General features: G+C 45.0%; 4 non-coding genes across 4 annotated transcripts; all 4 read right to left on the bottom strand.

Moving 5' to 3' along the window:
* Positions 1–2768: 2768 nt before the first annotated feature.
* On the bottom strand, positions 2769–2840 carry TRNAG-CCC (transfer RNA glycine (anticodon CCC)). Its single transcript has one exon. It is a non-coding gene; the product is annotated as a tRNA-Gly (tRNA).
* Positions 2841–7555: 4715 nt separating this feature from the next.
* On the bottom strand, positions 7556–7627 carry TRNAG-CCC (transfer RNA glycine (anticodon CCC)). The gene has a single exon. It is a non-coding gene; the product is annotated as a tRNA-Gly (tRNA).
* Positions 7628–9143: 1516 nt separating this feature from the next.
* TRNAG-CCC (transfer RNA glycine (anticodon CCC)) lies at positions 9144–9215 on the bottom strand. The gene has a single exon. It is a non-coding gene; the product is annotated as a tRNA-Gly (tRNA).
* A 3114-nt stretch (positions 9216–12329) lies between these two features.
* Positions 12330–12401, bottom strand: TRNAG-CCC (transfer RNA glycine (anticodon CCC)). Its single transcript has one exon. It is a non-coding gene; the product is annotated as a tRNA-Gly (tRNA).
* Between the last annotated feature and the right edge of the window lie 1761 nt (positions 12402–14162).

The following is a 14162-nucleotide window of genomic DNA, read 5'->3' as shown; positions in this document are numbered from 1 at the left end:
ACGTGTGACGGTCCCACCAGTCATTTATGCTTATAATTGGGTATCTTTACTTTCAAAGTATGGGGTTGATCCTTTGACGATCACTCTCTTGTATTTCAGCAGAGACAGATAGTTGAGAAGTCTTTTCTCACATAGCTAGCACAAGCCTGCGCTTTTCCTTGCTGGTAGCGTGGAAATGACAGATTGGTTCTCAGAAGAAAAAACAAGAAATATCATAGCAGAGGATGGTTTCGATCCATCGACCTCTGGGTTATGGGCCCAGCACGCTTCCGCTGCGCCACTCTGCTCCCTTGTAAAAGTGTTCTCTTTATGCAGAGGAGGAGCTTTCAGCGAAGTGGCGAGGGATTGGTGGGTCTCGCTCCTCATTTGCCTAAGCATGCTGCAATGTATGCTGGGTGCAGAAAATCTTCATCTTCTCGTCTCACAGTCAGTCATAACTGAAAGTGCAGACCCTCTTGGGAACTAGCAGTTTCAGGCCTTTACCAAGATAGCAGCTCTCTAACCCTCTCCTCTCTCTTTGATCCTAGCGCTAGCATGCTCAGGATTTGATTTTAACTGGGAGCCAGAGATCTACCCGGTGAGGGCGAGGCTTTTGAGCGTTTGGGAGCGTTCGGGACGTGAGGACGTTGGACAGGAAATGTTGCCATCTTGAAATATCCAACCTTCCTGCTGTCGTGAGAGGCTCTTTCCATGGACATCTGCCTCTTGGAGTCCTCTCAACTTGCTCTCTGATATAACATTTTGTGAGCTGCAGTTACATCCGATGGCTACAAGGTGGCGCTGCATTCAGGTGAGAGAACAAGTGTGCACAAAATCGTTGGGGACTTTTGCCAGATTCATCGGTGGATCTTGCCTACTTTTATTCACATGCTAGATATTGCCTAGAAATGCTTTTTAATATAGAGATGCTAGAGTTAGAATGTCTGGTCGGGGTTCAGCCCTTTCATTGTCTACCGCCCGCAACATATTTATTACCAGCACATGTGAGTGGTGACTCTGCTTTTTGGAAAATAGCATCTAATAGGACAATGAATGTAGCAGATGGGGCGATCGAGATGCCTGCCTAAGTATTTCATTTTTTTTTTAATTTAACGTCTGCTTAATCTGTTCATGATATTTCCGTTTTGTGACATGTTGCATTAAAACAAATCCTGCTTGGAGAACATATAAAAATTTGCACTGCATTGGCCGGGAATCGAACCCGGGTCAACTGCTTGGGCAGCAGCTATGCTCACCACTATACCACCAACGCCCTATGATGTGGTTGCTCTCAGTTCTAAAGATAACAACCCCGAGTTCAATGACTATCTTGCACCAGTTTCAATGGTGCATTTGGTTTAGATACCAACATGAAAAGCAGTAGAAAGTTTCTTGTAGAGGGTAAGGAACTGGGGATTGGAACCAAGGCCAAATCTGTGCAGAAGAGAAGAAATGGAAAGCAGTAGTACAAATAGTGGAAATGAACATATTTAGGCAGCATTGGAAGCAAAGCAGCGAAGAGAAAGAGAGTGCCTTCCATGAAATGCCCAGGAGAATGATAAGAGCAGAACGAAAAGGCAAGAATGACATTCAAAGCATGCCCAGAAAAACGTGTGACGGTCCCACCAGTCATTTATGCTTATAATTGGGTATCTTTACTTTCAAAGTATGGGGTTGATCCTTTGGCGATCACTCTCTTGTATTTCAGCAGAGACAGATAGTTGAGAAGTCTTTTCTCACATAGCTAGCACAAGCCTGCGCTTTTCCTTGCTGGTAGCGTGGAAATGACAGATTGGTTCTCAGAAGAAAAAACAAGAAATATTATAGCAGAGGATGGTTTCGATCCATCGACCTCTGGGTTATGGGCCCAGCACGCTTCCGCTGCGCCACTCTGCTCCCTTGTAAAAGTGTTCTCTTTATGCAGAGGAGGAGCTTTCAGCGAAGTGGCGAGGGATTGGTGGGTCTCGCTCCTCATTTGCCTAAGCATGCTGCAATGTATGCTGGGTGCAGAAAATCTTCATCTTCTCGTCTCACAGTCAGTCATAACTGAAAGTGCAGACCCTCTTGGGAACTAGCAGTTTCAGGCCTTTACCAAGATAGCAGCTCTCTAACCCTCTCCTCTCTCTTTGATCCTAGCGCTAGCATGCTCAGGATTTGATTTTAACTGGGAGCCAGAGATCTACCCGGTGAGGGCGAGGCTTTTGAGCGTTTGGGAGCGTTCGGGACGTGAGGACATTGGACAGGAAATGTTGCCATCTTGAAATATCCAACCTTCCTGCTGTCGTGAGAGGCTCTTTCCATGGACATCTGCCTCTTGGAGTCCTCTCAACTTGCTCTCTGATATAACATTTTGTGAGCTGCAGTTACATCCGATGGCTACAAGGTGGCGCTGCATTCAGGTGAGAGAACAAGTGTGCACAAAATCGTTGGGGACTTTTGCCAGATTCATCGGTGGATCTTGCCTACTTTTATTCACATGCTAGATATTGCCTAGAAATGCTTTTTCATATAGAGATGCTAGAGTTAGAATGTCTGGTCGGGGTTCAGCCCTTTCATTGTCTACCGCCCGCAACATATTTATTACCAGCGCATGTGAGTGGTGACTCTGCTTTTTGGAAAATAGCATCTAATAGGACAATGAATTTAGCAGATGGGGCGATCGAGATGCCTGCCTAAGTATTTCATTTTTTTTTTTATTTAACGTCTGATTAATCTGTTCATGATATTTCCGTTTTGTGACATGTTGCATTAAAACAAATCCTGCTTGGAGAACATATAAAAATTTGCACTGCATTGGCCGGGAATCGAACCCGGGTCAACTGCTTGGGAAGCAGCTATGCTCACCACTATACCACCAACGCCCTATGATGTGGTTGCTCTCGGTTCTAAAGATTACAACCCCGAGTTCAATGACTATCTTGCACCAGTTTCAATGGTGCATTTGGTTTAGATACCAACATGAAAAGCAGTAGAAAGTTTCTTGTAGAGGGTAAGGAACTGGGGATTGGAACCAAGGCCAAATCTGTGCAGAAGAGAAGAAATGGAAAGCAGTAGTACAAATAGTGGAAATGAACATATTTAGGCAGCATTGGAAGCAAAGCAGCGAAGAGAAAGAGAGTGCCTTCCATGAAATGCCCAGGAGAATGATAAGAGCAGAACGAAAAGGCAAGAATGACATTCAAAGCATGCCCAGAAAAACGTGTGACAGTCCCACCAGTCATTTATGCTTATAATTGGGTATCTTTACTTTCAAAGTATGGGGTTGATCCTTTGGCGATCACTCTCTTGTATTTCAGCAGAGACAGATAGTTGAGAAGTCTTTTCTCACATAGCTAGCACAAGCCTGCGCTTTTCCTTGCTGGTAGCGTGGAAATGACAGATTGGTTCTCAGAAGAAAAAACAAGAAATATTATAGCAGAGGATGGTTTCGATCCATCGACCTCTGGGTTATGGGCCCAGCACGCTTCCGCTGCGCCACTCTGCTCCCTTGTAAAAGTGTTCTCTTTATGCAGAGGAGGAGCTTTCAGCGAAGTGGCGAGGGATTGGTGGGTCTCGCTCCTCATTTGCCTAAGCATGCTGCAATGTATGCTGGGTGCAGAAAATCTTCATCTTCTCGTCTCACAGTCAGTCATAACTGAAAGTGCAGACCCTCTTGGGAACTAGCAGTTTCAGGCCTTTACCAAGATAGCAGCTCTCTAACCCTCTCCTCTCTCTTTGATCCTAGCGCTAGCATGCTCAGGATTTGATTTTAACTGGGAGCCAGAGATCTACCCGGTGAGGGCTTGCCCGGTGTGAGGCTTTTGAGCGTTTGGGAGCGTTCGGGACGTGAGGACGTTGGACAGGAAATGTTGCCATCTTGAAATATCCAACCTTCCTGCTGTCGTGAGAGGCTCTTTCCATGGACATCTGCCTCTTGGAGTCCTCTCAACTTGCTCTCTGATATAACATTTTGTGAGCTGCAGTTACATCCGATGGCTACAAGGTGGCGCTGCATTCAGGTGAGAGAACAAGTGTGCACAAAATCGTTGGGGACTTTTGCCAGATTCATCGGTGGATCTTGCCTACTTTTATTCACATGCTAGATATTGCCTAGAAATGCTTTTTCATATAGAGATGCTAGAGTTAGAATGTCTGGTCGGGGTTCAGCCCTTTCATTGTCTACCGCCCGCAACATATTTATTACCAGCACATGTGAGTGGTGACTCTGCTTTTTGGAAAATAGCATCTAATAGGACAATGAATTTAGCAGATGGGGCGATCGAGATGCCTGCCTAAGTATTTCATTTTTTTTTTTAATTAACGTCTGATTAATCTGTTCATGATATTTCCGTTTTGTGACATGTTGCATTAAAACAAATCCTGCTTGGAGAACATATAAAAATTTGCACTGCATTGGCCGCGAATCGAACCCGGGTCAACTGCTTGGGAAGCAGCTATGCTCACCACTATACCACCAACGCCCTATGATGTGGTTGCTCTCGGTTCTAAAGATTACAACCCCGAGTTCAATGACTATCTTGCACCAGTTTCAATGGTGCATTTGGTTTAGATACCAACATGAAAAGCAGTAGAAAGTTTCTTGTAGAGGGTAAGGAACTGGGGATTGGAACCAAGGCCAAATCTGTGCAGAAGAGAAGAAATGGAAAGCAGTAGTACAAATAGTGGAAATGAACATATTTAGGCAGCATTGGAAGCAAAGCAGCGAAGAGAAAGAGAGTGTCTTCCATGAAATGCCCAGGAGAATGATAAGAGCAGAACGAAAAGGCAAGAATGACATTTAAAGCAGGCCCAGAAAAACGTGTGACGGTCCCACCAGTCATTTATGCTTATAATTGGGTATCTTTACTTTCAAAGTATGGGGTTGATCCTTTGGCGATCACTCGCTTGTATTTCAGCAGAGACAGATAGTTGAGAAGTCTTTTCTCACATAGCTAGCACAAGCCTGCGCTTTTCCTTGCTGGTAGCGTGGAAATGACAGATTGGTTCTCAGAAGAAAAAACAAGAAATATTATAGCAGAGGATGGTTTCGATCCATCGACCTCTGGGTTATGGGCCCAGCACGCTTCCGCTGCGCAACTCTGCTCCCTTGTAAAAGTGTTCTCTTTATGCAGAGGAGGAGCTTTCAGCGAAGTGGCGAGGGATTGGTGGGTCTCGCTCCTCATTTGCCTAAGCATGCTGCAATGTATGCTGGGTGCAGAAAATCTTCATCTTCTCGTCTCACAGTCAGTCATAACTGAAAGTGCAGACCCTCTTGGGAACTAGCAGTTTCAGGCCTTTACCAAGATAGCAGCTCTCTAACCCTCTCCTCTCTCTTTGATCCTAGCGCTAGCATGCTCAGGATTTGATTTTAACTGGGAGCCAGAGATCTACCCGGTGAGGGCTTGCCCGGTGTGAGGCTTTTGAGCGTTTGGGAGCGTTCGGGACGTGAGGACATTGGACAGGAAATGTTGCCATCTTGAAATATCCAACCTTCCTGCTGTCGTGAGAGGCTCTTTCCATGGACATCTGCCTCTTGGAGTCCTCTCAACTTGCTCTCTGATATAACATTTTGTGAGCTGCAGTTACATCCGATGGCTACAAGGTGGCGCTGCATTCAGGTGAGAGAACAAGTGTGCACAAAATCGTTGGGGACTTTTGCCAGATTCATCGGTGGATCTTGCCTACTTTTATTCACATGCTAGATATTGCCTAGAAATGCTTTTTCATATAGAGATGCTAGAGTTAGAATGTCTGGTCGGGGTTCAGCCCTTTCATTGTCTACCGCCCGCAACATATTTATTACCAGCGCATGTGAGTGGTGACTCTGCTTTTTGGAAAATAGCATCTAATAGGACAATGAATGTAGCAGATGGGGCGATCGAGATGCCTGCCTAAGTATTTCATTTTTTTTTTAATTTAACGTCTGCTTAATCTGTTCATGATATTTCCGTTTTGTGACATGTTGCATTAAAACAAATCCTGCTTGGAGAACATATAAAAATTTGCACTGCATTGGCCGGGAATCGAACCCGGGTCAACTGCTTGGGCAGCAGCTATGCTCACCACTATACCACCAACGCCCTATGATGTGGTTGCTCTCGGTTCTAAAGATTACAACCCCGAGTTCAATGACTATCTTGCACCAGTTTCAATGGTGCATTTGGTTTAGATACCAACATGAAAAGCAGTAGAAAGTTTCTTGTAGAGGGTAAGGAACTGGGGATTGAAACCAAGGCCAAATCTGTGCAGAAGAGAAGAAATGGAAAGCAGTAGTACAAATAGTGGAAATGAACATATTTAGGCAGCATTGGAAGCAAAGCAGCGAAGAGAAAGAGAGTGCCTTCCATGAAATGCCCAGGAGAATGATAAGAGCAGAACGAAAAGGCAAGAATGACATTCAAAGCATGCCCAGAAAAACGTGTGACGGTCCCACCAGTCATTTATGCTTATAATTGGGTATCTTTACATTCAAAGTATGGGGTTGATCCTTTGGCGATCACTCTCTTGTATTTCAGCAGAGACAGATAGTTGAGAAGTCTTTTCTCACATAGCTAGCACAAGCCTGCGCTTTTCCTTGCTGGTAGCGTGGAAATGACAAATTGGTTCTCAGAAGAAAAAACAAGAAATATTATAGCAGAGGATGGTTTCGATCCATCGTCCTCTGGGTTATGGGCCCAGCACGCTTCCGCTGCGCCACTCTGCTCCCTTGTAAAAGTGTTCTCTTTATGCAGAGGAGGAGCTTTCAGCGAAGTGGCGAGGGATTGGTGGGTCTCGCTCCTCATTTGCCTAAGCATGCTGCAATGTATGCTGGGTGCAGAAAATCTTCATCTTCTCGTCTCACAGTCAGTCATAACTGAAAGTGCAGACCCTCTTGGGAACTAGCAGTTTCAGGCCTTTACCAAGATAGCAGCTCTCTAACCCTCTCCTCTCTCTTTGATCCTAGCGCTAGCATGCTCAGGATTTGATTTTAACTGGGAGCCAGAGATCTACCCGGTGAGGGCTTGCCCGGTGTGAGGCTTTTGAGCGTTCGGGACGTGAGGACGTTGGACAGGAAATGTTGCCATCTTGAAATATCCAACCTTCCTGCTGTCGTGAGAGGCTCTTTCCATGGACATCTGCCTCTTGGAGTCCTCTCAACTTGCTCTCTGATATAACATTTTGTGAGCTGCAGTTACATCCGATGGCTACAAGGTGGCGCTGCATTCAGGTGAGAGAACAAGTGTGCACAAAATCGTTGGGGACTTTTGCCAGATTCATCGGTGGATCTTGCCTACTTTTATTCACATGCTAGATATTGCCTAGAAATGCTTTTTAATATAGAGATGCTAGAGTTAGAATGTCTGGTCGGGGTTCAGCCCTTTCATTGTCTACCGCCCGCAACATATTTATTACCAGCACATGTGAGTGGTGACTCTGCTTTTTGGAAAATAGCATCTAATAGGACAATGAATTTAGCAGATGGGGCGATCGAGATGCCTGCCTAAGTATTTCATTTTTTTTTTTATTTAACGTCTGATTAATCTGTTCATGATATTTCCGTTTTGTGACATGTTGCATTAAAACAAATCCTGCTTGGAGAACATATAAAAATTTGCACTGCATTGGCCGGGAATCGAACCCGGGTCAACTGCTTGGGAAGCAGCTATGCTCACCACTATACCACCAACGCCCTATGATTTGGTTGCTCTCGGTTCTAAAGATTACAACCCCGAGTTCAATGACTATCTTGCACCAGTTTCAATGGTGCATTTGGTTTAGATACCAACATGAAAAGCAGTAGAAAGTTTCTTGTAGAGGGTAAGAAACTGGGGATTGAAACCAAGGCCAAATCTGTGCAGAAGAGAAGAAATGGAAAGCAGTAGTACAAATAGTGGAAATGAACATATTTAGGCAGCATTGGAAGCAAAGCAGCGAAGAGAAAGAGAGTGCCTTCCATGAAATGCCCAGGAGAATGATAAGAGCAGAACGAAAAGGCAAGAATGACATTCAAAGCATGCCCAGAAAAACGTGTGACGGTCCCACCAGTCATTTATGCTTATAATTGGGTATCTTTACTTTCAAAGTATGGGGTTGATCCTTTGGCGATCACTCTCTTGTATTTCAGCAGAGACAGATAGTTGAGAAGTCTTTTCTCACATAGCTAGCACAAGCCTGCGCTTTTCCTTGCTGGTAGCGTGGAAATGACAGATTGGTCCTCAGAAGAAAAAACAAGAAATATTATAGCAGAGGATGGTTTCGATCCATCGACCTCTGCGTTATGGGCCCAGCACGCTTCCGCTGCGCCACTCTGCTCCCTTGTAAAAGTGTTCTCTTTATGCAGAGGAGGAGCTTTCAGCGAAGTGGCGAGGGATTGGTGGGTCTCGGTCCTCATTTGCCTAAGCATGCTGCAATGTATGCTGGGTGCAGAAAATCTTCATCTTCTCGTCTCACAGTCAGTCATAACTGAAAGTGCAGACCCTCTTGGGAACTAGCAGTTTCAGGCCTTTACCAAGATAGCAGCTCTCTAACCCTCTCCTCTCTCTTTGATCCTAGCTCTAGCATGCTCAGGATTTGATTTTAACTGGGAGCCAGAGATCTACCCGGTGAGGGCGAGGCTTTTGAGCGTTTGGGAGCGTTCGGGACGTGAGGACATTGGACAGGAAATGTTGCCATCTTGAAATATCCAACCTTCCTGCTGTCGTGAGAGGCTCTTTCCATGGACATCTGCCTCTTGGAATCCTCTCAACTTGCTCTCTGATATAACATTTTGTGAGCTGCAGTTACATCCGATGGCTACAAGGTGGCGCTGCATTCAGGTGAGAGAACAAGTGTGCACAAAATCGTTGGGGACTTTTGCCAGATTCATCGGTGGATCTTGCCTACTTTTATTCACATGCTAGATATTGCCTAGAAATGCTTTTTAATATAGAGATGCTAGAGTTAGAATGTCTGGTCGGGGTTCAGCCCTTTCATTGTCTACCGCCCGCAACATATTTATTACCAGCAGATGTGAGTGGTGACTCTGCTTTTTGGAAAATAGCATCTAATAGGACAATGAATGTAGCAGATGGGGCGATCGAGATGCCTGCCTAAGTATTTCATTTTTTTTTTAATTTAACGTCTGATTAATCTGTTCATGATATTTCCGTTTTGTGACATGTTGCATTAAAACAAATCCTGCTTGGAGAACATATAAAAATTTGCACTGCATTGGCCGGGAATCGAACCCGGGTCAACTGCTTGGGAAGCAGCTATGCTCACCACTATACCACCAACGCCCTATGATGTGGTTGCTCTCGGTTCTAAAGATTACAACCCCGAGTTCAATGACTATCTTGCACCAGTTTCAATGGTGCATTTGGTTTAGATACCATCATGAAAGCAGTAGAAAGTTTCTTGTAGAGGGTAAGGAACTGGGGATTGAAACCAAGGCCAAATCTGTGCAGAAGAGAAGAAATGGAAAGCAGTAGTACAAATAGTGGAAATGAACATATTTAGGCAGCATTGGAAGCAAAGCAGCGAAGAGAAAGAGAGTGCCTTCCATGAAATGCCCAGGAGAATGATAAGAGCAGAACGAAAAGGCAAGAATGACATTCAAAGCATGCCCAGAAAAACGTGTGACGGTCCCACCAGTCATTTATGCTTATAATTGGGTATCTTTACTTTCAAAGTATGGGGTTGATCCTTTGACGATCACTCTCTTGTATTTCAGCAGAGACAGATAGTTGAGAAGTCTTTTCTCACATAGCTAGCACAAGCCTGCGCTTTTCCTTGCTGGTAGCGTGGAAATGACAGATTGGTTCTCAGAAGAAAAAACAAGAAATATTATAGCAGAGGATGGTTTCGATCCATCGACCTCTGGGTTATGGGCCCAGCACGCTTCCGCTGCGCCACTCTGCTCCCTTGTAAAAGTGTTCTCTTTATGCAGAGGAGGAGCTTTCAGCGAAGTGGCGAGGGATTGGTGGGTCTCGCTCCTCATTTGCCTAAGCATGCTGCAATGTATGCTGGGTGCAGAAAATCTTCATCTTCTCGTCTCACAGTCAGTCATAACTGAAAGTGCAGACCCTCTTGGGAACTAGCAGTTTCAGGCCTTTACCAAGATAGCAGCTCTCTAACCCTCTCCTCTCTCTTTGATCCTAGCGCTAGCATGCTCAGGATTTGATTTTAACTGGGAGCCAGAGATCTACCCGGTGAGGGCGAGGCTTTTGAGCGTTTGGGAGCGTTCGGGACGTGAGGACGTTGGACAGGAAATGTTGCCATCTTGAAATATCCAACCTTCCTGCTGTCGTGAGAGGCTCTTTCCATGGACATCTGCCTCTTGGAGTCCTCTCAACTTGCTCTCTGATATAACATTTTGTGAGCTGCAGTTACATCCGATGGCTACAAGGTGGCGCTGCATTCAGGTGAGAGAACAAGTGTGCACAAAATCGTTGGGGACTTTTGCCAGATTCATCGGTGGATCTTGCCTACTTTTATTCACATGCTAGATATTGCCTAGAAATGCTTTTTAATATAGAGATGCTAGAGTTAGAATGTCTGGTCGGGGTTCAGCCCTTTCATTGTCTACCGCCCGCAACATATTTATTACCAGCACATGTGAGTGGTGACTCTGCTTTTTGGAAAATAGCATCTAATAGGACAATGAATGTAGCAGATGGGGCGATCGAGATGCCTGCCTAAGTATTTCATTTTTTTTTTAATTTAACGTCTGCTTAATCTGTTCATGATATTTCCGTTTTGTGACATGTTGCATTAAAACAAATCCTGCTTGGAGAACATATAAAAATTTGCACTGCATTGGCCGGGAATCGAACCCGGGTCAACTGCTTGGGCAGCAGCTATGCTCACCACTATACCACCAACGCCCTATGATGTGGTTGCTCTCAGTTCTAAAGATAACAACCCCGAGTTCAATGACTATCTTGCACCAGTTTCAATGGTGCATTTGGTTTAGATACCAACATGAAAAGCAGTAGAAAGTTTCTTGTAGAGGGTAAGGAACTGGGGATTGGAACCAAGGCCAAATCTGTGCAGAAGAGAAGAAATGGAAAGCAGTAGTACAAATAGTGGAAATGAACATATTTAGGCAGCATTGGAAGCAAAGCAGCGAAGAGAAAGAGAGTGCCTTCCATGAAATGCCCAGGAGAATGATAAGAGCAGAACGAAAAGGCAAGAATGACATTCAAAGCATGCCCAGAAAAACGTGTGACGGTCCCACCAGTCATTTATGCTTATAATTGGGTATCTTTACTTTCAAAGTATGGGGTTGATCCTTTGGCGATCACTCTCTTGTATTTCAGCAGAGACAGATAGTTGAGAAGTCTTTTCTCACATAGCTAGCACAAGCCTGCGCTTTTCCTTGCTGGTAGCGTGGAAATGACAGATTGGTTCTCAGAAGAAAAAACAAGAAATATTATAGCAGAGGATGGTTTCGATCCATCGACCTCTGGGTTATGGGCCCAGCACGCTTCCGCTGCGCCACTCTGCTCCCTTGTAAAAGTGTTCTCTTTATGCAGAGGAGGAGCTTTCAGCGAAGTGGCGAGGGATTGGTGGGTCTCGCTCCTCATTTGCCTAAGCATGCTGCAATGTATGCTGGGTGCAGAAAATCTTCATCTTCTCGTCTCACAGTCAGTCATAACTGAAAGTGCAGACCCTCTTGGGAACTAGCAGTTTCAGGCCTTTACCAAGATAGCAGCTCTCTAACCCTCTCCTCTCTCTTTGATCCTAGCGCTAGCATGCTCAGGATTTGATTTTAACTGGGAGCCAGAGATCTACCCGGTGAGGGCTTGCCCGGTGTGAGGCTTTTGAGCGTTTGGGAGCGTTCGGGACGTGAGGACATTGGACAGGAAATGTTGCCATCTTGAAATATCCAACCTTCCTGCTGTCGTGAGAGGCTCTTTCCATGGACATCTGCCTCTTGGAGTCCTCTCAACTTGCTCTCTGATATAACATTTTGTGAGCTGCAGTTACATCCGATGGCTACAAGGTGGCGCTGCATTCAGGTGAGAGAACAAGTGTGCACAAAATCGTTGGGGACTTTTGCCAGATTCATCGGTGGATCTTGCCTACTTTTATTCACATGCTAGATATTGCCTAGAAATGCTTTTTCATATAGAGATGCTAGAGTTAGAATGTCTGGTCGGGGTTCAGCCCTTTCATTGTCTACCGCCCGCAACATATTTATTACCAGCGCATGTGAGTGGTGACTCTGCTTTTTGGAAAATAGCATCTAATAGGACAATGAATTTAGCAGATGGGGCGATCGAGATGCCTGCCTAAGTATTTCATTTTTTTTTTTATTTAACGTCTGATTAATCTGTTCATGATATTTCCGTTTTGTGACATGTTGCATTAAAACAAATCCTGCTTGGAGAACATATAAAAATTTGCACTGCATTGGCCGGGAATCGAACCCGGGTCAACTGCTTGGGAAGCAGCTATGCTCACCACTATACCACCAACGCCCTATGATGTGGTTGCTCTCGGTTCTAAAGATTACAACCCCGAGTTCAATGACTATCTTGCACCAGTTTCAATGGTGCATTTGGTTTAGATACCAACATGAAAAGCAGTAGAAAGTTTCTTGTAGAGGGTAAGGAACTGGGGATTGGAACCAAGGCCAAATCTGTGCAGAAGAGAAGAAATGGAAAGCAGTAGTACAAATAGTGGAAATGAACATATTTAGGCAGCATTGGAAGCAAAGCAGCGAAGAGAAAGAGAGTGCCTTCCATGAAATGCCCAGGAGAATGATAAGAGCAGAACGAAAAGGCAAGAATGACATTCAAAGCATGCCCAGAAAAACGTGTGACAGTCCCACCAGTCATTTATGCTTATAATTGGGTATCTTTACTTTCAAAGTATGGGGTTGATCCTTTGGCGATCACTCTCTTGTATTTCAGCAGAGACAGATAGTTGAGAAGTCTTTTCTCACATAGCTAGCACAAGCCTGCGCTTTTCCTTGCTGGTAGCGTGGAAATGACAGATTGGTTCTCAGAAGAAAAAACAAGAAATATTATAGCAGAGGATGGTTTCGATCCATCGACCTCTGGGTTATGGGCCCAGCACGCTTCCGCTGCGCCACTCTGCTCCCTTGTAAAAGTGTTCTCTTTATGCAGAGGAGGAGCTTTCAGCGAAGTGGCGAGGGATTGGTGGGTCTCGCTCCTCATTTGCCTAAGCATGCTGCAATGTATGCTGGGTGCAGAAAATCTTCATCTTCTCGTCTCACAGTCAGTCATAACTGAAAGTGCAGACCCTCTTGGGAACTAGCAGTTTCAGGCCTTTACCAAGATAGCAGCTCTCTAACCCTCTCCTCTCTCTTTGATCCTAGCGCTAGCATGCTCAGGATTTGATTTTAACTGGGAGCCAGAGATCTACCCGGTGAGGGCTTGCCCGGTGTGAGGCTTTTGAGCGTTTGGGAGCGTTCGGGACGTGAGGACGTTGGACAGGAAATGTTGCCATCTTGAAATATCCAACCTTCCTGCTGTCGTGAGAGGCTCTTTCCATGGACATCTGCCTCTTGGAGTCCTCTCAACTTGCTCTCTGATATAACATTTTGTGAGCTGCAGTTACATCCGATGGCTACAAGGTGGCGCTGCATTCAGGTGAGAGAACAAGTGTGCACAAAATCGTTGGGGACTTTTGCCAGATTCATCGGTGGATCTTGCCTACTTTTATTCACATGCTAGATATTGCCTAGAAATGCTTTTTCATATAGAGATGCTAGAGTTAGAATGTCTGGTCGGGGTTCAGCCCTTTCATTGTCTACCGCCCGCAACATATTTATTACCAGCACATGTGAGTGGTGACTCTGCTTTTTGGAAAATAGCATCTAATAGGACAATGAATTTAGCAGATGGGGCGATCGAGATGCCTGCCTAAGTATTTCATTTTTTTTTTTAATTAACGTCTGATTAATCTGTTCATGATATTTCCGTTTTGTGACATGTTGCATTAAAACAAATCCTGCTTGGAGAACATATAAAAATTTGCACTGCATTGGCCGCGAATCGAACCCGGGTCAACTGCTTGGGAAGCAGCTATGCTCACCACTATACCACCAACGCCCTATGATGTGGTTGCTCTCGGTTCTAAAGATTACAACCCCGAGTTCAATGACTATCTTGCACCAGTTTCAATGGTGCATTTGGTTTAGATACCAACATGAAAAGCAGTAGAAAGTTTCTTGTAGAGGGTAAGGAACTGGGGATTGGAACCAAGGCCAAATC

The sequence above is a fragment of the Triturus cristatus genome, chromosome 11 (assembly GCF_964204655.1).
Source record: "Triturus cristatus chromosome 11, aTriCri1.1, whole genome shotgun sequence".
NCBI lineage: Eukaryota > Metazoa > Chordata > Amphibia > Caudata > Salamandridae > Triturus > Triturus cristatus.
Note: the sequence above shows the minus strand (reverse complement) of the source record. Positions and strands in the feature narration are given on the sequence as shown.